This window comes from Eumetopias jubatus, unplaced genomic scaffold (assembly GCF_037043125.1).
Source record: "Eumetopias jubatus isolate StellerSeaLion01/CBP00866 unplaced genomic scaffold, mEumJub1_p1.0 scaffold_2, whole genome shotgun sequence".
In the NCBI taxonomy this organism is placed as follows: Eukaryota; Metazoa; Chordata; class Mammalia; order Carnivora; family Otariidae; genus Eumetopias; species Eumetopias jubatus.
This window is the reverse complement of record NW_028274808.1, coordinates 114,017,697-114,044,322: the sequence shown is the minus strand read 5'-3', so window position 1 is coordinate 114,044,322 and position 26,626 is coordinate 114,017,697. Positions and strand designations below refer to the sequence as shown.

Genomic DNA, 26,626 nt, shown 5'->3' with positions numbered 1-26,626 from the left:
CCCTCTTGGTGGCTTTGGTTGGTTTGGGTTTAGTTTGGGAGCGAACAGTGACTTGTTTTATATCAACACTTCCCTCATTGCCGGGCGCGGTCGCCGGCGCTGCGCGTGGGGGACTAGGCGCCCACCCCGAGCCGGAACCGAGGGTGGGGGAGCGGAGACCCGCCTCGCAGTCCGCAGGGTAAATGGGGCCCAGCCCCCCGCGGGTGTGGTGGGGAACTAGGAGAATGACCCCCACCCCCAACAGAGACCCCTCCCTCCGGCGACTTTGCTGCTAAGTCGACTCGGCTACAGACACTCAAGTGAGTCCTTAATTACAGGGAGGAGAGAAAAGCGCGGTGCCCTTCAGAGCCCTCTCCGCCCCCTCGGTCCTAACCCGCCGCCCAGACTCCGGGTCTTCCCCTTTGTGTGGCCTGGACTCTCCTCCAGCTACAACTTTGGTGGGATCCCAAAGGAAGGAGGTGGCGGGGGCTACGCAAGAGGATGCTGGAGGAGAGAGCAAGGATGAAGAACTAGAAAAACGAATAATGTTGATTGCTGAGACGGACGGAACTCCGGCACCCTCGATTTCCCACCCCAGCTTCGCCAGAGACTAAAGCTGTGGGCACCTTCAGTTTAACGGACTTCGCAGAAAAGAGAAGGGAGGGGCGAGGTAAATGGCAGTTTGTGTCCCAGGGGTTCTTCCGCCTCTTCTTGTCTCTTTCTAAGACAAACAAACTCAACCCCCTACTCGCCGGGGTAACTGAACTCGTAGCACCGTGAAAATGTTGTTCCCAAATTCCGCCGCGTGCAGACGCCGGGTTTCCGCGGAGCGGGTGCCCGTTGGCATCCGCAGCTCTGCACAGCCTCGAGGGGTCCGCCCACGGAGACCCCGCGGCCGCCCGCCCCTCCAGCCCTCCGGTGGCTTCTCCCGCGCTCGCGCGGGCGCGGGCTGAGCTCGGCGTCCGCAGCTCGCGGGTTGGGGGCCCGAGGCGCGCCCGTCCAGGGGGCTGTGTCCTTCCAAGGCCCGCGAAGGAAGACCACATCCCAGCCCATCTGGGACCAGCCGATTCTCTTGTCAACCAGGAAGCGAGGGTTCCCATCCCGGGGCCTCCCAGAGCGAGAGGAGTCAAGCTGGGGTGATGGCGGACAGGAACGAGGGGACGAGGGGCGCGTTCGGAGGCGTAGAACGGGCCACTAAGAGTTCCGCCACGCACCTTCACGGCTGGGCTCCGCGACGGGAACCCCTGTCAACCCTCCCTCCCCCCGCCACGGGGACCCCGACTGCGGTGCAGAGGAGCCCGCGCTACGTCTGGAAGGGGGAATCCCCAGAATGGAATAGAATGGATGTGCGACCTGGGATAAATTTGCAGGCCACAGGACAGCTCGCCTAATGGGCTGGAAGTAAAATTCTTTTCCCTCCTGTCTGAAAACTTTTCTCAGGAACCTTAACTTGGCGTGGGGACCGGCCTCCGGCCGCCGGCGCACAGCACCGACTCGGCGGCCCGCCCCTTCGGCCCCTCCTTCCACAGCTAGTTCTCCTTCAGCCGCTCTCGGGCCGGGAACGCGCGCCTTACAGCCGCGCAGAGAGGCCGCCCGGCGCGCGCGATCCGCGCCTTATATCTTCGGAGGGCGGCGCCTGCGCAGGGCCCGGCTGGGCGGCATGGCCTTTGAAGTCCTGGCGGCTGCAGCTTTCATCCTTTCTTTTTTCCCTTGCAGGCCCCTTTGTGTGACTAAATTTGGCAAGAATATGGATCCGAGCCAGTCTTTCCACGTGTGCTCCCAGCTCCCAGCTGAGAAGGCCAAGGGTTCTCTTCCGGGTAAGGAGACAGGGAGAAAGATCAAAGAGTTTGGGGAGCTGGATCTGAAATGTGAATTGAAAATAAAAATCAAGCCTGGACACATTCCAGTTTCTAAAGCAAAACCAACCCTTAGCAGAGGCCGTCTGGCTATGCCTTTCTTTCTCCTTCTGCTCTTTCTTACTCTTCTCTCCCTTTCTTTCCCGCAACCATTCTTGAGCACATGGAATAAAATAAAGAGGACATAGGGAAACACTTAGTTCCTCCAGATTTTGTCTTGCAGTAATTTTATTAGGGAAAATATCTTGTTCATAATTACTGTTATGTGAAGCCGAATTTCTTGAGCCATAAATATTGTCTTATTTCAGTATGCTTCACACTTTCTTTTGTAGCCACATTTGGAAGAGAATGTTGACACACGGCTGTGTGTTCATTGTGCATAGTGCTTCTTTTGCTACACACGATATGGTGCACTACATAGTTTTCTTCCACAGAAGTTAGATCCTGCAAAACCAACGTTAATATTATTTATCAAAGCACTCACTATCTGGTGTCTTTGGTTTGAAATCCTCTTAATGACAAGAGATCTGAAATCTTTTCTTACAGGCAACTAGCTAGAAAGTTTGTCTTTATAGTTTAGAAAACCACAAGGCCCCTTTTGGAATACAGTATTCTGTTGTTTCAGAAGTAACCCATATGAAGAGATTGCTTTGAAATAGTGTAATGCAGAGTCAGAAATCCTGGGTCTGAGGTGGGCTCTGCCACTCCTGTCATGCTATGCTGACCTCAGGCAAGCCATTTAACCTTTCCCAGACTCAGCTTCCTTTCTGCAGAATGGGTGTAATAATGGCCTGCTTGACAAGATTGTTGTAAGAATTCAGTGAGATAGTGCATGTGAAAGTATGTACAAATGTAAGGTATTATTAGTACATGAAGCAAAGATGATTCTGCAGGAGACCTGTAAGTTGCAAAACAAAACTTCTAAGGCACTAGGAATCTCTACCATGGGAGTAAATGGGGATTATTTCACACACATGCACATGCTATAACCATCTCCATATCTGCAACAGTTGTGTTACAAAAGCACCAAAATCATCGCAGCATTTGTTACCCCTAGAGTGTGATAAGAAAAAAAAACATTCCAAGGAGAGAGGGAATGTTAACTCTGCCTCGTGCTTATGATGGGCTCTTTTTTTTTTTTTAAGATTTTATTTATTTATTTGAGAGAGAGAGAGATTGAGAGAACGAGTGGGGGAAGGGGCAGAGGGAGAAGCAGACTCCCTGCGGAGCCTGACGTGGGACTTGATCCCAGGACCCTGGGATCATGACCTGAGCCAAGCTTAACCAACTGAGCCACCCAGGCGCCCTTATGGTGGGATCTTAATGAACAGATAAATGAATGTAGACATATGACACCGAAAATAGAATATTATTTTGTGAGGCATTTGACACAGCTTGTAATAACTCTGAGAACAGCCTTAGTAGTCTGAGGGCCTATGAAAGGGTTAACATGTAGTATATATAGATAAAATACTCAAACAACAACAACATTAAGAACACAGGGCAGGGTGACTAAGGTGTGTAAGAAGTGTTTCTTGGGAGTGTGTAAATACCATCCGAATTTATGTTTCAGAATAGAATGTGATTACATATCTCAGACTGAGGCATCTCAAGTTTATAAGGCAATGAAGGTTATGGCCAGGGCTGGGTGTGAAGTGACAGGGCCGCGGCATGTGTAGCACTTAGGGCATTTAGCTGAGGGTGCTTCATGCGTGATCCTTTCTGTTTGTTTGTTTGTTTGTTTTTTTAAGATTTTATCTATTTATTTGACGGAGAGAGAGAGAGCACAAGTAGGCAGGCAGGCAGGCAGAGGGAGAGGGAGAAGCAGGCTCCCTGTCGAGCACGGAGCCAGATGCCAGGCTCCATGCAGGGCTCCATCCCAGGACTATGCGGGGCTTGATCCCAGGGGCTGGGATCATGATCTGAGCCGAAGGCAGACGCTTAACGACTGAACCACTCAGGCTCCCCGCGTGATCTTTTCTAAATTAAGGTAACTCCTCTGATGGAGTCATTTCCTGGGCTCCACCTTGTAGTATAAGCTTTTCAGTGAGACCTGCATACAAAGTGGTGAAAGCAGGAGTAAGGGGTGGTTTCCAGGGTTCTGGTTCCAAGTCTCCTTTTACTGTGGCCCAAGACTGCCCCGGTACAGAGTCTTCCTGAGATGCTCCATCTCTTTTGGCTGCCTCCTGCTAGCAGCAACCCTCATATTTTGCACATGGTGTGGACTCTATAGCAACGGGAGGGGATACTTAGGGGGCACCTTCTATTTTTAATTTACCTTTCCCCAAATGTCCCAGATTAGAAGTGAATGCTGATCAAGTTCACTGTCAACTTCAGTCCTTCCTTTCACCCTTCTTTATGGATGCAGCCATTTTGAAATTTATTTTTGGCTGGAAAATGAACATCGACCAAGGCACTGAGGGTTTTGTCTTGTTTTGGGGGGCAGCGGGGAGGGCCTGATAATACTCAAAGAAAACCTGGGGTCCTCTGTGGGAGAAAATAAACTCTCTGAATGGGGAGGCATGGTTAAAGGATTTTTCCTACTTTTATAAATTTATTTCCTCAGTGGATCTGATAACGAAGTGTTCCTTGAATTGAGGTAAATGCACCTCTTAAGATGGATGGTCTCTGTAGTCTTCTCAGGCCTCCTGGACTATAGAAGCGAGGCCCTGGGCTCTGTGCAGAGTCTAATCCCTGGTCTGAGGCGAGAAGCCAAAGCCACAACCTTCTTGCCTGAAGGCAAGGGCAGTACCAACAGAGCCATATGGAGATGAATGCAGAACAAGGTCATTAGTCTTGTTGTTTATCCAGTTACTCACAGCACAGATTTGTGTAAATTTCAGCTACAGTGGTGGTAGTCTGTCTTTGAATGAGTGTAATCTATACATTTTAGTGCTCCAGGAAAGTACCTAACTGACAGGAACAACATCCAAAAGCTCAGAAAACACATCTACCCGGGCACAATGAAGCATGTTGAACAATTTTCCAGTGAGTTCCATCCAAGTAAATAAACCAACCTGGGGGGTCAGGATGGAGCCTCCTTTTTATCATGATATGACTTTTAGGGGTCCTTGTGATTGATTTGTATTTGTTTCCATTTGAAACTGGGTACCTGCTTTAAACCTTCATTTACCTCTCAGAAGAGAAGGGACCTGGCCTATGTAACATTTGACCTTGGGGATGCTTTCTTTTTAAAAGTGCTTCTGTCCATAAAAACAGACTCATTGAGTAGAGTTATCCAGGCTAACATGTACACTTATCCAAGACATAGCTTCTAGTTCTTAACTCTGTCTTGCATGTGCAGCTATGCTTAAACTGAGAATTAGCAATTACGGGAGTAATTCAGAAGGTAGGCAGAGCCAATGCAAATAGTTTAGGCTACAAAATTGTCATCTGGCTCAACTAAACACTTTTCTCTGGCAAAAATAAGCTAATTTGCCTGATCTGAGTTTGATTTAAAGGTCCTACAATCCCACTCTGCTAATTACAGATCTCAAGTCCGCTTCCCTTCGGATAAATTGGCAGAAATCAAGCGGCAGAGATAAATGACTATGCTATGAAGTTAGACAATGCTTTTTGACTGCCAGTTCAGATAACTGTACAGAATCCCAAATATATTTTGAGGCTTGAATTATCCAGACATTTGACCTTTGCTGTTCAAATTCTCTGAATAATTTTTAGATTATTTTACTTTGTATTGCAGGAACAGCAAATCTCCAGGGGCTGAGTCACATAGACCTTGTAAGATCTCTCTTGCACGACTAAAGTAGCCTCCAGCTGGTGTCTGGCTTCCACTCTTGCTGGGTTCCATGCATACCCCACTACAGTCCATGCCTCATAAAGCAGTCAAAGTCATCCTTGAGCAGTTCCTAGTGTGGGGAGGAGGCTTCCAACTTGCTATGTGGACTGGCTCCTGGCTTCCTTCCTCTTCACCTGCTCTCCAGCCCCTGGCTCTCCTGCTGTTCCTCCAATGTGTAAAGTGCGTGCGCGCGTGCGCACACACACACACACACACACACACACACACACACACCCTCAATCCTTTATTTGTTGTTGACTCTGCCCAGAAACTCCTGGCCACGTAGATATTCCCAGGACTCATTCTTCATGTTTCTGCTTAGATGACAACTCTTTCTCACTGCTGCCTCATCCCAATTCTGGGCGCTGTCTATTCTTTCACAGCTTCATCTTTCTTCACCTGTCACTTCCTGACATGTTTTTTTTTTTTTAAAGATTTATTTATTATTTATTTTGAGAGAGTGAGGATGAGAGAGAGAGAGAGAGAGTACATGAGAGGCGGGAGGGTCAGAGGGAGAAGCAGACTCCCTGCTGAGCAGGGAGCCCGATGTGGGACTCGATCCTGGGACTCCAGGATCATGACCTGAGCCGAAGGCAGTCGCCCAACCAACTGAGCCACCCAGGCGCCCCCTGACATGTTTTTTTATACTTATTTATTTTTTACCTTCCTCTCCCACTAGAACATAAATTCCATGAGAGCGGGCACTTTGTTTTCTTATATCCCCACTGCCTACAACATTCCTTGGTGCACAGAAAATATACTAGATACATGTCGAAAAATGAATTAATACAGCTTTTGAACTCTTGGTTTCCTTATCTGTAATACTTCCTTTATGGAAGACTACATATATTTGATATAAAACCACCTGGTGCACTGAGTAGGTAGTAACTATAGCTGTGTAGATCAGCATTGCCAATAGAAATACAGTCCAAGTCACATAGGTAATTTTAAATTAAGAAGCTAGAAAGAGAAAAGTTAAATTAATTTTAATAATATATTTATTTAACCTGAATATCCAAAATGTTACCATTTTAACATGTAATCACTATAGAAACTTATTAATGAAAGATTTCACATTATTTTATATTAACTTTTTGAAGTTTGGTGTGTTGTTTACTTACAACACTGTCAGTTCAGACCAGCCACATTTTGAGGCCTCAGCAGCACATGTGGCTAAGGGCTACTGTATTCGGTCAACGCTTTTATTTATTTATTTATTTTAAAGATTTTATTTATTTATTTGACAGAGAGAGACAGCGAGAGAGGGAACACAAGCAGGGGGAGTAGGAGAGAGAGAAGCAGTCTCCTGCTGAGCAGGGAGGCCAATGTGGGGCTTGATCCCAGGACCCTGGGATCATGACCCGAGCTGAAGGCAGACGCCTAATGACTGAGCCACCCAGGCGCCCCTCAGTCAACTCTTTAATGGTGTGAGTTTGTCTGATTCATCTTGGTAGCCCCCTTGCTACAATAGTACCTTGCACAAGTCTTTTAAAATGGTAGTTGATGAAAAATGCATCAAAGACTATTATAACAATATGTTGTTATATGCCATTTTTCATGGCAAATACAGATTTTCAACTTTATTGGAGAGTGAAATAAGTCTGAACTAGCTGGAGATTGTAATCATCACTCTAAGTACCTTATAATAGTGCTTTGCATATAATAGCTCAACAAATAGTTGTGGTTCAAGGGTTCAAGTGAATTGTTTCTTTGAGTATATTTTCACATTCTAGATAGTGGATTTACCATTGAACTTTAGGAAATACAGAAGTTGAAGATTTCCTGAAGCATATCTTCTTGAATGACTTTCTCCTCCCTGGCCAAACTGCTAAGCTCAAACTTCCCTACAAGTCATCTAAGATCATAGGTTTCTCAGGAGATAGATAACAGGGAGATTTCCCACTCCCACTCCAGACTTCATTTTCAGCTATACTTCCTCAACTGCTTTTCAACCACACATGGGCCAGGTAGTAAATCTCTGTCTTCTGCCTGGAGTTTTCAACCAAAATACCTTAATAAGGCATTAATCTTAGGCTTAGGCAGATGCTTTACAGTTGCAAAATCATTTCACCCATTTCAGGGATTTAAACCCTGATGCAATAAAGAAAGTAAACTAAAATTATTTTGTCAGCAAGGAGATCACTAAAAATATATTCAATGTGATGCCTGGGTGGCTCAGTCAGTTAAGCGTCTGCCCTTGGCTCGGGTCATGATCCCAGGGTCCTGGGATCGAGCCCCACATTGGGAGTCCCAAGACTGAGCCTGGCAGCGGGCTCCCTGCTCCGCGGGGAGCCTGCCTCTCCCTCTGCCTGCCGCTCCCCCTGCTTGTGCTCTCTCTCTCTCACTCTCTCTCTGACAAATAAATGGATAAAATCTTTAAAAAAATTCACTCTTAAAAAATATATATATATTCAAAAGACTGTCAATGAGATGTTCATAGGGGTGGAAAGGTCTGGTCATTTAAACTAGGGGATTTGTTAAATACATTCTAAAAAGCCATATAGTGGAGCACTATGCAGATATGAAATGATATCATATAATTATTTTTATTTGCTGGAAGAAAAGACATCAGTGCTATGTAGAAAAAAGTGGTAAAAGCAGATTATAAAAGAGCAAGTACAATCCTGCCTCAGTAAAAAACAAATCCTCTTCTCCATAGCGTTTATTAGCATGTAAGCTCTATGAGGGCAAGGGCACTGTCTTGTTAGCTACAATTCAAGTACCTACAACAACTCCTGCCACAAAGCAGTCACTCAGTCGCTATCTATTCAATATATGTAGAATAGATAGGGGTAGACACTAAAATGCTGACGGTAGTTTTCTCTGGGTGGTGGAGCCTTGGGTCGTTTTTAGTTTCATTTTTGTGCTTTTAAAAACATTTAAATGCAATGAGTCAACATTAAAGGACGAAGATGAAAAAATGTTAAAATGTAATATGACAAAAAAAGATTTAAAAAATAAAAGAGCTGGTGGTAGGAAATTTTAACAATAGTAACAGCAACAACCGCAAGAAATTAATAAATCGCCAAGGAAAATAAGGGGATAAGGCGTCGGTGGCAGAGTTGGAACCAATGCGTCATAGCAGACATGATCCCAGGGCTGACTGAAAGAGTGGGCAAGCAGAAGTTAATACAAAGGGGCTCTGACCCTTTATAACAATTTGAAGAAAAAGCGGGGGCTTTCAGGATGGCTGGGTGATGCAGTCGGTTAAGTGTCCGACTCTTGGTTTGGGTTCAGGTGGTGATCTCAGAGTTGTGAGATTGAGCCCCGCATCTGACTCTGTGCTCAGCATGGAGTCTGCTTAAGACTCTTTTTCTCCTTCTGCCTTGTCGCCTCCTTCCAACGCTCAGGCATGCTCTCTATCTCTCTCAAATAAATAAATAAATAAATCTTTAAAAAAGGCTTTTTTTTTTTTTTACTTTTAAGACAAAGTTTAAACACAGTGAAATGCACAGTCCCAAGGGTACAATTCAATGATTTTTTTAAAACATTTCACTACATGTGTTACAGAATGAGTATCACTTCCATTCACTGAAAGAACACTGTATTGAATGCAATGTGCAAGTACTTTGTAGGAACATCTTTATTATAAGTTTGATAAATACATACACCTGTGAAACAATCACTCCAATCAAAATACAGAAAATTTCAATTACCCTGGAAGTTCCCCCAGAGAATGAACTTATTTTAAAATAACTTTTTCAGCTACATTTCTGGTGAAATGTTATATGCTGTTAGATTGTTCTTTTCTTTCTTTCTTTCTTTTTTTTAAAAGATTTTATTTATTCAACAGAGAGAGACACAGCAAGACAGGGAACACAAGCAGGGGGAATGGGAGAGGGAGAAGCAGGCTCCCCGCTGAGCAGGGAGCCCAATGCAGGGCTCGATCCCAGGACCCTGGGATCATGGCCTGATCGAAGGCAGACGCTTAACTGACTGAGCCACCCAGGCACTCCTAGGTTGTTCTTTTCTTACTGGCTGCTTTGGATGTGTCCCTTAAGGTTTCTGTGATTTAATTTTTCCATCTGAAGAACTTGTCAGATTAAAATATGCCTTTCCAGAAAATGTGCTAAAAATGTACTTTATAGGAAGGGCAGAAATGGAACTCATGGTATTGGGTTGGCTATTGAAATGCTGAATTGGAACCCCAACCAAGTAAATTCAGTGAAATATGTGTATTGTAAATTGTTTTTCGGTGTCATAGATGAAATGATGTCTGTGGTCTCAGCAAACCTCGGAAGAGGTCTTGGTTGCTACAGACGTGGATGTTTTTTGCTGGGAGGAGCCGCAGGAGGTAAACTGAGGAGGAAGCGATGGGTGATTTCCAGAGACAGCTGCGTCCCAGAGACTTGGGAATGTGAGGATCTTTGGTGGGTGTAGAAACACAGGAGAGCAATATAGTGGATATGTGCCTGCCTCTGGCACATGCCTGCTGGGCTTTTCGCATTCCTCTGGGCTCTGTCTGATCCAGTCCACTGTATACATACAGTTGAATACAGCAAACAAGAGGGGCTTCTGGCTGTAGCACAAAATTGTACTCAATGTAGAAAAAAAAAAGCATTTCCTGGATTTCTCTTATGGGAAGTGTTAAAAAATACAGACGGGATGTAGTCTGATGTTTTTTCCCCTTATTGTGAAATAGTTGACGTTCTTGTCTTTTCTCTGTCTCCCTGCCTTTAACATGAAGATAAACCTGGACTTCCAGGAAGGAGAAAATTTAATCAATTTAAATATGGGTACAAAGGCCCATGCCAGAACAATCTGATCAATAAGCAGGTCAGGATTGTCCAGAAGAGGACTGTGGAATGGATTGCAGTATGGTTCAGGTCTGGCAGTTTCTTAGTTCAGTGTCAGAACTTCTTGGAATGCTGTCCTGGGAGTCCAGAAAGACATTTCATGTTGTGAGGGAAATAAAAACAGTAATGTGGAAACAACATTCAGAATTTACTCCCAAGTGTGGACTGCAAAACATTTCTGAGTGGCTGTCTTGCTCCTTGATGCCTTTCATCTGTCCCCCTTTCTTCATGGACCCCGCAGCATGTGGGGTGTGAAATCACTGGATAAACTGTTTCCACTGGTGAGCTATGAGAATTTCATAGTTTGACCCCTGAAAATGAAGGGAATTAAGAACTGATGGAAAAGATGATTTGGTGCCCAAGGTGGTGAATTGGTTGCTAGAAAGACTCACCTAGGTAAGAAACACCTTTGCATAGCGGCTATGTAGGTAAGAAATAATAAGTGAACTGAAAAGTAAGATAATAAAAAAGATTTATTTCTATGACAAGGCCAGTTGGACAGAGAACAATAATAAAAGTTAAATTATAATCTGAGAAAAAGAAGCAGGGGAGGAATTTTATTTAATAACTATTTTCTTTAGCCTCTCCCCTTCACTTGTAAACCAAGGTGGTATTTATTTATATATTTATTAAAGATTTTATTTATTTATTAGAGAGAGAGAGAGAGGGAGAGAGGAGAGCAGGAACACAAGCAGGGGGAGTGGGAGAGGGAGACGACTGAGCCACCCAGCTGCCCCCAACGTGGTATTTATTTGCTTGTTTTCCAGGCAAGAACTAATTCTTATAAATAATTATATTCATAAGTCCAACAACAGTAACAGCAAAAATGATTTTTAAATGATAATCAGTCATTGTATCGATTTTTTTATTACTAAAAGTGGAAAAAGAAGGTTGAAAATCAAATGGACATTGTACAGTATGTACTGTGAGTATTCCACTTACTATGGTTGATTAAAAAAAAAACCTATTCTGTTTCACGTAATGCTTCAAGTAAATTACATTTTCTGCCTCTCACATTTGAATACAAGACTGTTATCTGAGGGTTTCCAGCACTATGGAAGAGACAGTTCATGGAAATAACTCTATTTCAGCTGTACTGTCTCTTTTCTGTTCCTTTTTTACTGAAGGGGGAAAAAAGGAGATGAAAAATAAATAAAACAACAATAATTGTATTTCTAGCCTAAGACTATGATCCTTTGGATAAAACTACCCTCACTTCTGGTTATGCATGAGGGTGAGTGATATCCTATTTCCTCAGTTTCTTCTAGTCTCGGTAAGATGAAAGAGGAATTTACAATCAAATAAAAATTGTGCTGCAGACATTATAACTAATTTATATAGTTAAAAATTCAGGATTGTATTCAGAGCAGCATGCCACAAGATTTAATTTAAAAGGAAAGAAGAGCAACTTCTCTTATTATTTTGGTAACTCAATTCACATTGTACATGAGTCAATAATTATGTTGTTCTCAGCCTCACTGAGAACACTGATGAATGTGACTTTGTGTTCATTATGTCCATACGGGATTTCAATGGAACCAATTCCATCGTCAGGTTGGAGATAAATCAGAAGTATTGCTTGCTCCTCTTTTTCTTCTACTATCTCCTTTTTCCTACCTTCCAGATCATTGGTGCCTCACCAGAGGGAAAAGAGAAAAGGAGAAGCTTACTGACTTATGTATTACAAGTCACTACAGAGACGACATATGCAGAATATTCATCATATATTCTACACGTATTATAGTTTGTAGCCAATATTTTGTTCAGGTAAAAAGTAAAGCAGAAATTAAACCAATGATTACATATCTTAGGCAAAAGAAAAAAAACTTTTTTTTAAACCTGAATTAATCAGTTAATCAATTAAACAGAACTAATATTCAATTATATGTTATTTTGTCAGGGATAAAAATCAGAGGGGTCCCTGGGGGGCTCAGTCGTTAGGTGTCTGCCTTGGGCTCAGGTCGTGATCCCAGGGTCCTGGGATGGAGCCCCGCATCGGGCTCCCTGCTCCGCGGGGAGCCTGCTTCTCCCTCTGCCTCTGCCCCTCCCCCCACTCGGGCTCACTTGTTCGCCAATAAATAAAATCTTTAAAAAATCAGATATCAGGTTCCAAACAATGCTAAAATCACCAACACAAAGAAGGTAGCAGATATAAATATACTCCTCTTCTCTTATTTTTTCTTGAACATTCTCCGGACCGGCTTTTGGTCCTAGCTCTCCACCCAAACTGCTAAATCTGGTGGTCAGTTCTCAGTCTCTTTATTTGACTCATCATCAGCATTTGTCACAGTTCATTACTCTTTCTTCGAACACTCTCTTCCCTTGCTTCCAGGATATCATCAACTTCTGGTTCTTTCCCGGTCTCCTGGGCCACCCCTCAGTCACCTTTGCTTGTTCCCCATCTTCACCCTGACTTCTCGTTGGCGGAGTGCTCCTATGGCTCAGCCTTTTAGCCCTTCTGTTTGTTCCCTTGATGACCTCATCCAGCCTCATGCCCTTAAATACACCATAGGTGCTAACAGCTCCCACAGTTATAGCTCTACCCTAGACTGAGCCCCTGACACACAGACTTGCATATCCAACTGCTTACAGACCTTTCCATTTGGATGTCTAGTAGTTATCTGAAACTTAACGTGTTGAAATCCAACTTCTGATCTTCCCCAAGTCTGTCCCTCTGTAGTGTTCTCTATCTCAGGAAATGGGCGGTCTGTTCTTCTGCCACTCAGGCTAAAAACCTTTCAGCCATCATTAACCCTTCTCTTTTTCTTACTCCCCACATCTAATCTATCTACAAATCCTTTACCTGCAAACTAACCGAGCCAACTACTCACCAGCCCTGTTCAAGCTGCTGCCATCATTCATCTGGATTTTGACAATAGCCTCCTAACTGGTCTGCCTACTTGTGCCTTTGCCGCAACTGCCTATTGTCTGCAAAACTGCCAGAGTGATCCCCGTAAGCCCAAGTCAGTTCAGGTGTTTCTTCTGCTCAGAATGCTCCAATAGTTTACCATTGCACAATGGCCTACAGGATTCTGTACAGTCTGCACTCACCCTTGACTTTCTGGTCTCACTCTTGCTTTTCCTCTTGCTTGCTCTACATCAGCCTCACCATTTTCCTTGCTGTTTCTCAGATCTCAGGCATGCCTCTGCCCCAGGATCTTTACACAGGCTATTTCCTCTCGCTGTAGTAATCTTTCTGTAGTTCTTTGCATGGCTTACTCTCTCGTCTTCTCTTGGTCTTTCCAAATATCCCTTGTCAGGAAGGTCTTCTCTGATCACCCCCTTTAAAATGATAGCCCCTCCGCAGCCATTGGTACTCCCTATCCTCCTCTCCTGCTTTAGTCGTAGCACTTCTTGCCAGCTGACATCCCATACCTATTATTTATGTCTCGGCTGTCTTCCCCATGAGAATATAGGTCCCTGAAGGGAAGGGAATTTTGTGTTTCCTTCACTGCTATATCTCAATGCACCTAGAATAGTTTCTCATATATAGTCCAATAAACATTTGTTGAATGAAAGAATATCTAAAAGAAATACCCACACACAGTTTGGTAGTACTCTGTACCTCTATACTTATCCATTATAATTGTTGTGAGCTATGGGTGGGTGGATAGTTTGGTATTTGTAAATAAACCATATTTTAAGTGAATCAAGGAAGCTATTACCTGGAGGAATTTGATGATTCTTTTATAAGAGTAAAAATTCCTTTTTAAAATGACCATTCATATTCTCATTTGTCTAGGTGGTCAATTTCATTCTAATGGCTTTCTTCCATAGGGAAGAATCTTTGATGACTCTGTTGGGCAAGGAGATATGATGAGGCTATTTCAAACTGACAGGGAGGAAAGTACACTTAAATTTTAAAATATTTTAAAAGATCTGTTTTTCAATGGCCTGGTTTGGATGAGATTCAGCCAGACCCCTCAGGACAGTTGTGGGGTTAGACTCCATCCCTCCTGTGCTGCTTTGGGCCTTCCAGGGTATCTGAAAGTTTCCCAGGGTGCTGGAGCCTTAGCTTGGTTGTATGGGAGAGGATTTTGAGTGACTGACAGGCCCAGAATAAATTCCCTTGACTCAAATAAGGAGAAAGCAATTTCCTTTTCTATTCGCTTTCAATCTCAGTCTAGTATCTAGCAGCATCTGTGGGGCCCCACCCATATCTCTTTACCTTTATCAAGTCAGTGTGCCCCTGCCAGACTTAAAACTGCAGCATTGGTGTTCTTTGCCTGAAGTCTTCTCTTTCCTCTGGGGCCTGCTGTGATGCCCACAAAGTAGCCCAGGATTGCTGAGGAATTAACGTCCCCAGGATCAGCCTTCAACAGTGGTTGGTGTATCAATACCCCAGCTCTCTCATTTTGTGTGGGCGAGCTCTGTGGTGTCTTCTGCACTGGCTCCCAGCGTTTCCCCAGAGGAATTAAGCTTCAGTTGCCCAGAGTGATTGCTGACTTGATAACACATAATTTATTGGCTTCCTTCCCTTTTTATCTCACTTCTCAGCTCCCTTATTTGTGTTCTAATGTTTCCTTCACCTTTTGAAGTAAACTGCTTGCAACTGAATTCTTGTTAGAGGGTTTGCTTCTGGAGAAATCCAAACTAAAACAATACCAGTAGGGCTTTAACTACTTCTAGTGCTTACAGAGCTGCTTTTCCACCAGCGAGCTAGTTTAGGCCTCAGGCTGGAAACTTTGGGTTGTTGAAATCATCTTGCCAGACTTACTGGCAGTGGTTTTGTTTTCATTGTACTTATTGTTCAGTTACCTTCCATTTACTCTAATAATGATTTTCCATTTACTGTTGTGAAATAAATAGATCCATTTAAATTTAAAAAGTGAGTTGGTTTAAAGACAATGTTTATCAAATAATAGGATGGTGGTAAAGGGATTTGACAAAAGTCATGGACATAAATGGCTGAAGTTTGGGGAACATGCTGCTATGGGTTCCTGAGCTGGCTTTGTGGGGTCTCTGGGGAAAGCAGAGAGTTTCCCACTATGCGTCCCATGGCACCTTCACACAACAGCAAGCAGTAATATGTAGCAGCAATGTTATTTTATGCCATCTTCCCTATAAAGCTGGTATCTCCCCTTGGGACTGTAAATGTTTGAACATGTTAAACAATTTTGTTTCATCCGTATAATTTTTTAAATGTTTTCCTTTTGGAATATTGCACCTTCTTCTTCTTCCCTTGACCCCTCAGCTCTTTTCTAGGAACAGAAGGAAGTAACAGTCACCCATAATCTCAATGCCCAGAAATAATTGCTGTTGAAATTGTATCATATTTCCTTCCTGTCCTTTCCTAATAATATATATAACTGATGTGCTGAACCCATTCCAGTTCAGCTGATGACCACTGAGGACAAAGCTTGTTTTCACTTGAGTCAAATTACTTGTTCCCTCCACCACCTTTGACACTGCTGATCCTTCTTGAAGTTCTGTCCTGCCTTACTGACTAGGACTCTAGCCCCCTTTCTTCCCCTTCTAGGTCTGCTCCTTTTCCATCTTCTTATAAAGGCCCGCATCTCTGCTTGTTTCTTAAATATGGGCCTTCCTCTGGTTCTCCCTGAGCGATCTCACTAGCACACAAAATTTACTCCTTATCTCTGTCCTCAGCCCCAGATCCAGAACATCCTTTCCTGGCTGGCCCATGGCCACATCAAACTCATCAGGTCCAAAATTGTACTCCTACTTTCCTCCCACAAACCCACGTTTCTTTTGTATTCCCAAACTCATTTTTTTTTAAAGATTTTATTTATTTATTTATTTATCTATTTATCTATTTATCTATTTATTTATTTGACAGAGAGAGACAGCAAGAGAGGGAACACAAGCAGGGGGAGTGGGGGAGGGAGAAGCAGGCTTCCCGTGGAGCAGGGAGCCCGATGGAGGACTTGATCCCAGGACCCTGGGATCATGACCTGAGCAGAAGGCCGATGCTTAACGACTGAGCCACCCAGGTGCCCCTTTTTAGTTAATTTTAATTAACCTTTGGCATTATATCTTGACTTGTAGTCTGTGTTCTGTTGTAAAATGTATAATTCCTCAGATTTCTGGAGGTATCCAGGCACACCTGTGTTCCCAAACTCATTAAATGAAGCCAGAATCAAAGTGTTACCTTGACTCCCCGCTCTCAGTCACCCTTGCAAATGATGAGGACCTGCGTGCTCTTGTCTCTACCCTGGTGCTGGCTGTCATCCTCTTTGAAAGAACTGTCCTGGTCACTTGGGGAGTCTTCCTGCCTTCAGTTACACTACCTTCTACCCAAAGTGATTTTTTGGGTACAAAATCTGATCATGACACTTTTTTACTTAAAACACACTTCAGTGAAAAGTCCAAGTTTATGATAAACACTAAAATGTTACCTCTATGGAATGGGGCGGAATCATTTGCTTTTTATTCTACGTACTTTTTTACTACTTGGTTTTTCTTAACAATGAAATGTTTTTTTTTTTTTCCAGTTAACATGAATAAAGATAAAGATTTTCAAGAGGAAAACATGTTCAATGAACACCGCCTGTTGCTTACAGCGGGGGACTAAAAAGTCCCTGTGCTCCATCGTGGACTCTCCCTCAGGCTTTCTTTTCCCACACAGCAGTCTTACGCCATATGGCCCAAGTTCATACTGTAGGCTCCAGGTATTCCGAACTCCGTTCAGTTTTCTAGACCTTGGGTCATGTGGTTTCCCTGTGCTTGAATGTTCTTCAAGACTCAGGTTGTTGGGGCACCTGGGTGGCTCAGTCGTTAAGCATCGGCCTTTGGCTCAGGTCATGATCCCAGGGTCCTGGGATTGAGCCCCGCATCGTGCTCCCAGCTCCACGGAAAGCCTGCTTCTCCCTCTCCCACTCCCCCTGCTTGTGTTCCTTCTCTCACTGTCTCTCTCTCTGTCAAATAAATAAATAAAATCTTAAAAAAAAAAATACTCAGGTTATGTCACCTCTTCTGTGAAGGACTCCGCAGCCACCCCACCAGGAGGCATAACCAGCCCTGAGGCTACAGAGGTAGAAGAGACTGACTTCCTCCCTAGAGTGTACATTCTAGCAGTGGGAAGCAAACATGTAAACACAGAAAGACAGCTTGGTGGGGTGTGTGCAACAATGCACAGTGTGCATTTAAAGGGTAAGTGAAACTCTATTTGCAAAGTGTATATGCAAATATGGATTTGTAATCATATTATTATGTCTATACCTAGCACTGCAGCACTTTGAGATAAATGGGAACCACACTTGGTCAGGTTGCTATTGGGAAGTTGAAGGTTTCCTGCTGAACAATGTTACTTTTTTGCTATTGAGGATTTGGGCCGCACAGTACTTTGATCTTAAAAATTTTAGTAGATAAAGAATGAATATTTATTGTTTTTATGAGTATTGTTTTGTATGAAACAAATTTAGGGGAGTGGAAAGGAATAAATATTTGGGACAGCAAACATTTAAATGCCAGCAGTTAATTTACTTTCTTACCTTGATTTATAATGGTAACATTTGGGTGGAGAGCTGAAAAGAAGGAACACTCTTTTGTTCTTGTTTTTTTTAGGAATTTCTAAAGTCTAAAGAATGTTTTTATTGCAAGTACATAAAGTAATGAAAAAAAAAAAAGCAAAAAAACCAACCCAAACCCAAGGATTTAAATGCCATTGGAGAAGCTTAACCTTAGGATGTTAAATGAGCAAAGGATATTCTAGCAGATTTCTTTTGAATCTTTTCCTATTTTTTTTCTTCTTAAATACCTTCCAACTTCAAATTTGTTTTTACAAGGAAAAGGAGTGTTAAAAAGGGGGGAACAGTTAAAAGAAACTGGAGCTCCAGGCGAGTAGACCCAGGATTCCACAAAGTGAGCAGAGTGGACCGATAGCTGGGTGCTTTGAGGTGGAGGAGACAGTAGGTGTCTCATAGATTAGAGGATTGTATTTGGATGACTCAGAAAGTTCATCTAATACAGCATGGATGGCTCTGTCCTTTGCCTGCATAGATCCAGCCTGCATGACTAAACAGCCACCAGCTTCAGAGTCTTAGAAACCTAAAATCCTAAAATCACATGTAGAGCTGGTGTGATGTTTAACAAGGGTCATCTAGAGGGAAAGCAACTGATAGGCTCAGGAGGTACTGATGCTGGCTCTTAATGTTTCAAACATACCATTTGCCTGGATCAGATGTTATTTTCAGGCAAGAAAATAGCCTTGTCTCTGGGACTCTGTGACCTTAAAAATTGTTCTGAAATTTAAAAATACTCCAAAGTTTCATCATCTCCACAAGTGTTCAAAGGGCAGAAAAAACCCACGGCTTGTGTTTTTTGGGGCCTATTATTTTATTTCAAATTTGATTTTCTTTATGTTTTATTTGGTTTACATCATTATCACGAGCAAAATGGTGTAGCTATGGCAATGCTTCTAGAATTTGTGTGTCATGCTCTGGGCAGCCTTGCTGTGGGCGGTGTCGCACTCTAGAGCAAGGAGGAAGATGACATCAAAGAGCTTGAAGACTGAGCACATTTACTTTTCTGATTCAAATTACTTTGTTTGGAAAAGAGTAAACACAATTACCTTAACAACAGAGCTGGGAGGCTTTGAGGGTTTAACACTACATTGTTTTCCTAGGGAGAGGGTGGGGACTGCTCAGGATCAGGGAGAGGGGCCTCAAAAACCAGGTGGTTTTATTTGTTTTCACTTTCTTCTCAGAAATGCGTTTGAGTAGTCCCAGTGCATTTGATTGAGTTTCTTATAAAATAACTTTGTTTATTTTCCTTATTTAAAATGGAATTAATGTTCATTATAAAATAATTAGCGAGGCCAGCAGAGAAAACCTACAAAGTTCTGTCACAAAGTCTCCTCCTACATTTGTACCCTCAGCCAACTGTCCCCCTATATCCATGTATAAACACCCACCCCTCATGATGGCATGTTATTCATTGTTTCTTTTTTTCACTCAGTAGATTCTGGAGGACTTTCCCTCTCAGCCCCTAGAGAACATCTGTGGCATAGTATTCCATTACATGGGTGTTACCTAGTTTATTTTACCTGTCCTCTATTAATGGGTATTTAGGTAATTTCTAGTATTTTGCTACCAACAACAATGTGGCTATTAATATTCTTGTAGTTGTGAGATTTTGCAAGGGTGAGAGTGTGCCTGGAGGGCAAATCACTAGAATTGGAATTGCTAGGTTGGAAGGTCTGAGCACTGGTGGTTTTGTTTGAAATCGTGTTTGCTTGCTTCCCATAACTAATCATACCAATGTATACTCATGCCAGTCGTATAGGAGAGTGCCTGTGTGCTCACATCCTTGGTAACACAGTGTGATGTCAAATGTCTGGATCTTGGCCAGTTTGGAAGGTGAAGTAGTGCCTTCGTGTAGTTTAATGTATACCTACCTTGTTGGTAAGTATGAACATCTTAGCTTAAGTTTAAAGAGCTGTTTGTATTTCTTATTCTGTGAACTGTATCTTCACATCCTTTGTCCACTTTTCTATTGTGTTTTATTCTTTTATTGATTTCTTATAGATCTTTATATATTAATAATGCTGGGGTTTTTTTCTGAGATATGAATCCCCCACATACTTACCAGTTTTCCGTTTGTGTTATATTTCATTTCGTCCCCTCACTCCCTACCTTATGCAGAAAATTTTTATTTTTATGTAGTCAAATATCAGGTCTTTATCTTTTATGACTTAAAAGTCTTATTTTATACAAGAGGCTTTTTCCAAAATAGGTTATTTAAAAAAAAAATCCTTCCAGGTTTTCACCTATTTGCCTATTAATTCATATTTGATACATCTGGGAATTTATTTTTGTTGGCGGGTACAAGGGACAAGATCAGCCTTACTAACATTTTCCACACAGCTACCTGCTTGCCTCAGTGCCATTTATTGAATGATATATCTTTTCATTAATGTTTTGAAAAGTTAGTGTTAGTTTTGAAAAAAGTCAATAATGTTTTGAAAAGAATTTAGGTCTTTTTCTTTTTTAAAGATTGTATTTATTTGAGAGAGAAAGAGAGAGAGAACACGAGCAGGAGAGGAGCAGAGGGAGAGGGAGAAGCAGGCTCCTCACTGAGCAGGGAGCCCCACATGGGCCTTGATCCCGGGATCCTGAGATCATGACCCGAGCAGAAGGCAGAGGGTTAACAGACTGAGCCACCCAGGTGCCTCCCGCCCCCCCGTTTTTTTTAAAGATTTTATTTATTTATTTGAGAGAGAGTGAGCGAGCAAGAGAGAGCAGGTGAGCACAGCAGGGGAGGAGCAGAGGGAGAGGGAGAAGAAGACTCCCTACTGAGCAGGGAGTCAGACATGGGGCTCCACCCCAGGACCCCGAGATCGTGACCTGAGCTGAAGGCAGACACTTAACTGACTGAGCAACCCAGTCACCCCAAGAATTTAGGTCTTTTATGAACATTCTGTTTCATTGATCATTTTGACCTGTTGTGCACCAATACCACTTTGTTTTTTAAAACTGTACTTTTAGGGGCACCTGGGCGGCTCAGTCAGTCAAGTATTATAATGTATTTTAAAATCTGGGTTGTTCTCGCGCTCTCTCCTATTACTCTTTCCCCCCCAGATTTTCATGACTATTCTTGCTTGCTTATGGTCATTGAAACCAGCTTATCCAGTTTCCCCACAAAAATAGTTAACTTTTTTGTTGGAAACATGTCAAGTTTACAGATTGCCATAGGGAGAATTGAATTTTAGGATGTTAAGTCTTTGACCAAGAACATGGTATTTTTTTGCAATTTTCTTTTTTTTTTAAGATTTATTTATTTATTTATTTATTTGAAAAAGAGAGAGAGAATGAGAGAGAGAGCACATGAGAGGGGGGAGGGTCAGAGGGAGAAGCAGACTCCCTGCTGAGCAGGGAACCCGATGTGGGACTCCAGGATCATGACCTGAGACGAAGGCAGACGCTTAACCAAGTGAGCCACCCAGGCGCCCTTTTTGCAATTTTCTTCAAATCTTCTTTTGTATCTAGTAGCAGAATCTTTTAATACTTACTCCAGTAAAGAGAATCTCTCTTATCGAAGTACTAACAAGAAGGTAAGCTCACCAGAAAGTTCTCAGACAAAGCAAGATTTTGGCTTAACTGATGCATATTTCTAATCTTTGAGAATCATTTTTCTCTCTATTTAAATATACAGCCAATAATTTTGCATCTGTGACCATACTAGTAACATTTGCAAAATTATCCTGCGTGGTTTTTCTGTTTGGGTATGATAAGAAAAAATGATTTCCTGGCCTCTAGCATTGTGCTTTCTCTTTCTCTCTTATTTTTACATTTAAATTTTACTTAGCTTTTTAAACAATTTTTTTATTTTGAAGTAATTTTAGATTAACAGAAGCATTCCAAAGATAGTATGATGTTCTTGTGTTCCCTTCACCCGGTTTGTCCTAATGTTACTATTTTAAATAACCATGGGGCATTTGTCAAAACCAAGGAATTGACACTGGTACATTACTTCTAACTAAACTCAGATTCCACTAGCTTTTGCATTCGTGTCATTTTTCTGTTCCAGGATCCCGTCAGGAAACTATATTGCACTTAGTATTTTTCTTTGACTAACCCACAGAAGGAGGCAGCAACCTTGCTCTTCATAGGCCCTGGTGTTAACCATGTAGGTTCTTGTCATATGACTGGAGGAAAACCCTAACGACCACAGAATCAGATCATTTGATCACATGATACAGCCTTTCTCCCCTTTCCGCCTTCCTGTATTTGCACTGTTCCATTAATTTAACCACAGTGTATATGTTTGTGTGTGTGTACAATATAAAAAACTAACAGTTCTTTATGCCTTCATAATGTTTTCCTTCAAGCACTATTGATAAGCTTGTCATGTATTTTAATAAAAAGTCTTGCTTGTTAAATCAATAAATGGGTTCTTTTTCATACTGTCCACATTTGCCTAATCTGTAAAGATAAGCAGTATGGTTTGGTTTAGTGATTAAAAGCATGGGGTCTTAAAAATCTGGGTTCAAACCTAACTCAGGTATTACCAGCTATGTAATATTGGGCAAGTTACTTAATGTCACTGAGCTTCAGTTTCATCCTCTGTAGAATGGAATGATCATAGAAACTTCTAGAGATAATGCACGCAGAGCCCTTAGTACAATAGAAATTTCTAAAAAAGGGAGTTTTTATTTATTTTTTCAAGGTAGTTTTTATACATTGGCCATCTCCCTTCCTCCCTGTTCTCATATAAGCTTTATATGCAACATATCCTTCAGGATCACAGCTTGGAATTCAGCAATGTAATTCTTTATGCTGTGAAGGAACAGGAAAGGGAAGAAGTTTCAGTAATAAGGGTTCTGGCAAGTACCAATACCACACACTGTTTCAGTCTGTCCTCTTTGTGTGCGCTGCTGTTTTATTCTGTTCTCAACACGTTTTCCCCAAGAGTGCTAGTGGGAAGAATGGAATTGGCTCAGATCCATGTGAATGTTAGAGGAGTGTGGAGCAGGAAGAACCTCTTCCCTTCTCTTGGTGGCTCTGTGTGGGGGTGCATCGCTTGAGTGTCTGCCCAGGTGGGCCTTGCCAAGAGACTGGGTGGCCCCAGTTGTGACGGAGCTCTCAAACCTGATTCTGGGTGGATCTCTGGCTGGTTGTTCGAGGCTGTGGCTGCCCTCAGGGGTCCTTAAGGAGTTTCCACTGAGGGTAACATTGGGTCCTTCTGGATGCCAAAAGGAAATTTTCTAGTTTACCTGGGAGCATTCAGAAAAGGCTAGAGAACAGGAGAGGAAGGTAGGAGCCAGCTCCTTGGTCTGCTCTACAGACCATCCCGAACTAGAGGGAGAAATTTCAGCTCAGGGAGTTTCTGGGAGATTTATTGAAATTAACATTTTTCAGCCAATGCTATTATCTCTGCAAAACTCAACACATTTTGCAATATGGAAATAAGTATTCTTGGCTTTACATATAAAGGCCTTCCATCTCAGCTCACATATTTCTTTACCTGGAGGTGATGCTAATACTTTCTTCTTTTTAAAATCTTATTTTTTCTATTGTGGTCATAGATCTTCTGTGCGTGTGTGTGTGTGTGTGTGTGTGTGTGTGCGTGTGTGTATATTTATATATACTTTATATTTATATGTATGTATTATATATAATAATATAGTATTATTTCAGGTTCTGATTGGAAAATTCTTTAGAAGGAAGTAGAACATTAAGCTACAAAGTTTCTCTCTTTTCTAATGGTGTGTCCATAATAATGTTTGGAAATATCTCATAGCTAATACATAGCCCCCCTCAAGCCTATTCAGCAACAAAATATCCCCAAACCCATTAATAAATAATCCACATGCTTACAACATTCTTGCAGATACAGGTACTGTTTCAGGATCAAGGACATGAGGAGAAAGAAGGTTGATTTTCATTATATTACGTCCTTGTAGAGTAGACTGGCAATTTTTTTCTTTGCTCCGGTATTGTTAATATAGGATACTGCTTTACGTTTTTACCACTTGTTTACAAAGCTGATGTATGGATCTTTACACCTTTGAATATGAATGTAAATGATCACCACAGTATTATGGAAAAGGAAGAAGTGTAACACATACATTTCTCACACTGCTTTCTTTTTCTTCTTTCCAGGAAAACCAGTTCGGCTATTAAGGGAAGCTCCCAACACAGAGCTGAGCTAGAGAAGGCAGGGTTTCAGAGAGAATAGCTCTGTATCATCAAAGCGAACCAGGTTCCACACAGACATGGCATATCATACACAAGACAAAGGTAAATACTCCGTGGTCTTTATGAGTAATTTACTGTGCTTATATAAATGCACTAGAGCCTCTAGAATTCTTACTGATCGTATTACTTGCTTTTCTATTGTTGCAAAAAAAAAAGCCAAATAATCAAATATAATTTAAAAAGTCAGTTGTCCGGATTCCCCCTGCCCCACACCCCTAAAATAACCTGAGGCTTCTGTTGTGTCAATATCTGTATATCTGAGTGATGTGTTTCTTGGGTTAAATGCCAATTTGGTGATACTATATAATGAAAATGTACTAGCCTTTCATTTTTCAAAGTGTCTATCTCTGCTCAGTTTTAAAAAGCAGAAATTTTACTTGGAGTTATGTATTTCTTAGGTTAATTCATATTTTATAAATATGTGAACTTATTAATTCATTCTATCTGTAGCATGTGTGGACCCTGAAGCTTATGGCAGTGCTGTTATCTGTTGCAGGGATGCAAACATGCTCTTTGATGTGTTATTCTTGGGGACTAGAGAGGATAAAGATGGAATACTCATTGGTCCCAGTTCTCCAGATGGGCTGGAAATGTAGCAGTGGGTTATATGCATTTCTACAGAGCAGGGTCCTAACTTTCTACTTTGTACTATGTTGTAGATAACAGGACGCTCCAGGGAGTAGCAGCCTCAGCCATTCTTGCTGTATGCCCTTCTAGGATGGGGCACTGGACATCGCCAGCCCACAAACATCCCTTCCTGTGCAGACTTGTTTCAATAAACTGCCTCTGCATTCACTGTGTGGAATGAGGCACACTGCCCGGGAAAAATGCCCCGTGTGAACAATAAAAAATAATAATCACGTACAATGCCTGCTTTATTTCTGTTAACTCACTTAATCCTCACAACCCCATATGATAGGCTTTTTAGTATCCCCCATTTACAGATGAGGAAACTGAGGTATAGAGGGGTTACCCATACACCCCTCTTATTCTCTGGCCCCAACCTTATGTCACTTTAATGGATGCAGGCTGATTCTTGGCATTGAGATTCATTTTTGTTTTGCTCCCTTGGGACTTTATTCTTTAATTTATAAATTCATTCTTTCAGTCAACAAATCTGTCTTGAGAGATAGTATGAACCAAGCACAGGGTTAGGTGCTGAGAATACAGTCATGAACAAGACAGGTATAACAGTGGCCCCATAAAGCTTACACTCTGAGCAGTGGCTCAGTTGGTGGAGCATGTGACTCTTGATCTTGGAGTTGTGAGTTCGAGCCCCTTGTTGGGTGTAGAGATGACCTAAAAAAAGTAAAATATTGAAAAAAAAGCTTATGGATGCCTGGGTAGCTCAGTTGGTTAAGTGTCTGTCTTCAGCTCACGTCATGATCCCAGGGTCCTGCTTCTCCCTCTGCCTGCCACTCCCCCTGCTTGTGCGCACACATGGGCTCTCTCTGACTAATAAATAAAATCTAAAAAAGAAAAAAAAAAAGAAAAGAAAAGCTTACACTCTATTGGGAAAGGCAGGCATTAAACAGATAATCACAATAGACTCCAGTGCTGGTTGGGGAAACCCTAGGTGCTACAGGAGAGCAAAGCCAGGGGATCTAATCTGCTCTAGGGGTCAGAGTCGTTTCCCAGTGGTAGGGTGGGATTTAGCCAATGAAGAGAAAAGAGAAAATGGCTCCTGGCAGAGGGAACTCCAAAGGGGAGGTAGGTAGGAACTGCTTTAGGAACTAAAAAACTAAGGTCAAGTCTAGAGTGTGGAGTTGGAGGGAGAATGGGAATGATGACTTGGGGAGGAGGGCTTGCCAAGCCATTGAGTTTGTACTTTAAGCTCAAAGAGATGCCTTTAAAGGGATAATCAGGGAAGTGATGTGATTTAATGCACAGCTTCAAAAAGATTGGTCTGCTGCTCTGTGGAAAATGTAAGTGGAGGCAGAAGTGGGGCTGGGAAGACCAGAGGGGGGCCTTTGCAGTCATTCCCCAACCATCAGGGATGCTTCTTTTGTAACCCCATAGGGATGCTGACAAATTCTCTCCTTGGTCAGCCAACACTGGGCAGGGTAAGATACTTTCAAGGTGCCTACATTCCAACCAAAGGCCAGTAAAGACAAATGTACTTGATTTACATAGCTGGGTGAGGAGGACCTAAGGTTTCAGCAGCCTATGTGTTCACCAGAGGAGAGCTGGGGAGAAACAGAACCCAGAGACAAGGCCCTTGGATGTTTGATCACTATTGGTTCATTCCACTGATAGGCATCAATTGAATAAATATTTTGGCACTCAAATTTTTGTCCAATTAATTGACAGCTACCATTTCTAGAGGGCCTATCAGGCACCATTGTAGGTCTTGATGTAGATGATCTCATTTATTCTTCATCATGGCCTCTGAAGCAAATAGTTATTCTCCAGTTTCTAGAACAGAAAGCTGAGGCAAAGAGAGTTTAAATTACTTGCCAAGGGCACATAACTAGTAAGAGAAAAGGAGCCAGGATTCCACTATATGAACAAATGTGAAAGCAAATGAGCAAAACCTAC

The 26,626-nt window shown here is 42.3% G+C and overlaps 1 long non-coding RNA gene across 4 annotated transcripts; it reads left to right on the top strand.

Moving 5' to 3' along the window:
• Positions 1-24,924, top strand: LOC148164879 (uncharacterized). 4 transcript variants are annotated; one of them, XR_015767781.1, is made up of 6 exons: positions 1-299; positions 1,696-1,796; positions 16,883-17,059; positions 17,372-17,540; positions 23,993-24,130; positions 24,748-24,924. It is a non-coding gene; the product is annotated as an uncharacterized LOC148164879 (long non-coding RNA). The 4 variants fall into 4 exon arrangements; XR_015767783.1 differs by lacking the exons at positions 17,372-17,540; positions 23,993-24,130; positions 24,748-24,924 and having other exon boundaries at positions 1-178; positions 16,883-17,304; XR_015767780.1 differs by lacking the exons at positions 17,372-17,540; positions 23,993-24,130; positions 24,748-24,924 and having other exon boundaries at positions 16,883-17,304.
• Positions 24,925-26,626: the final 1,702 nt, after the last annotated feature.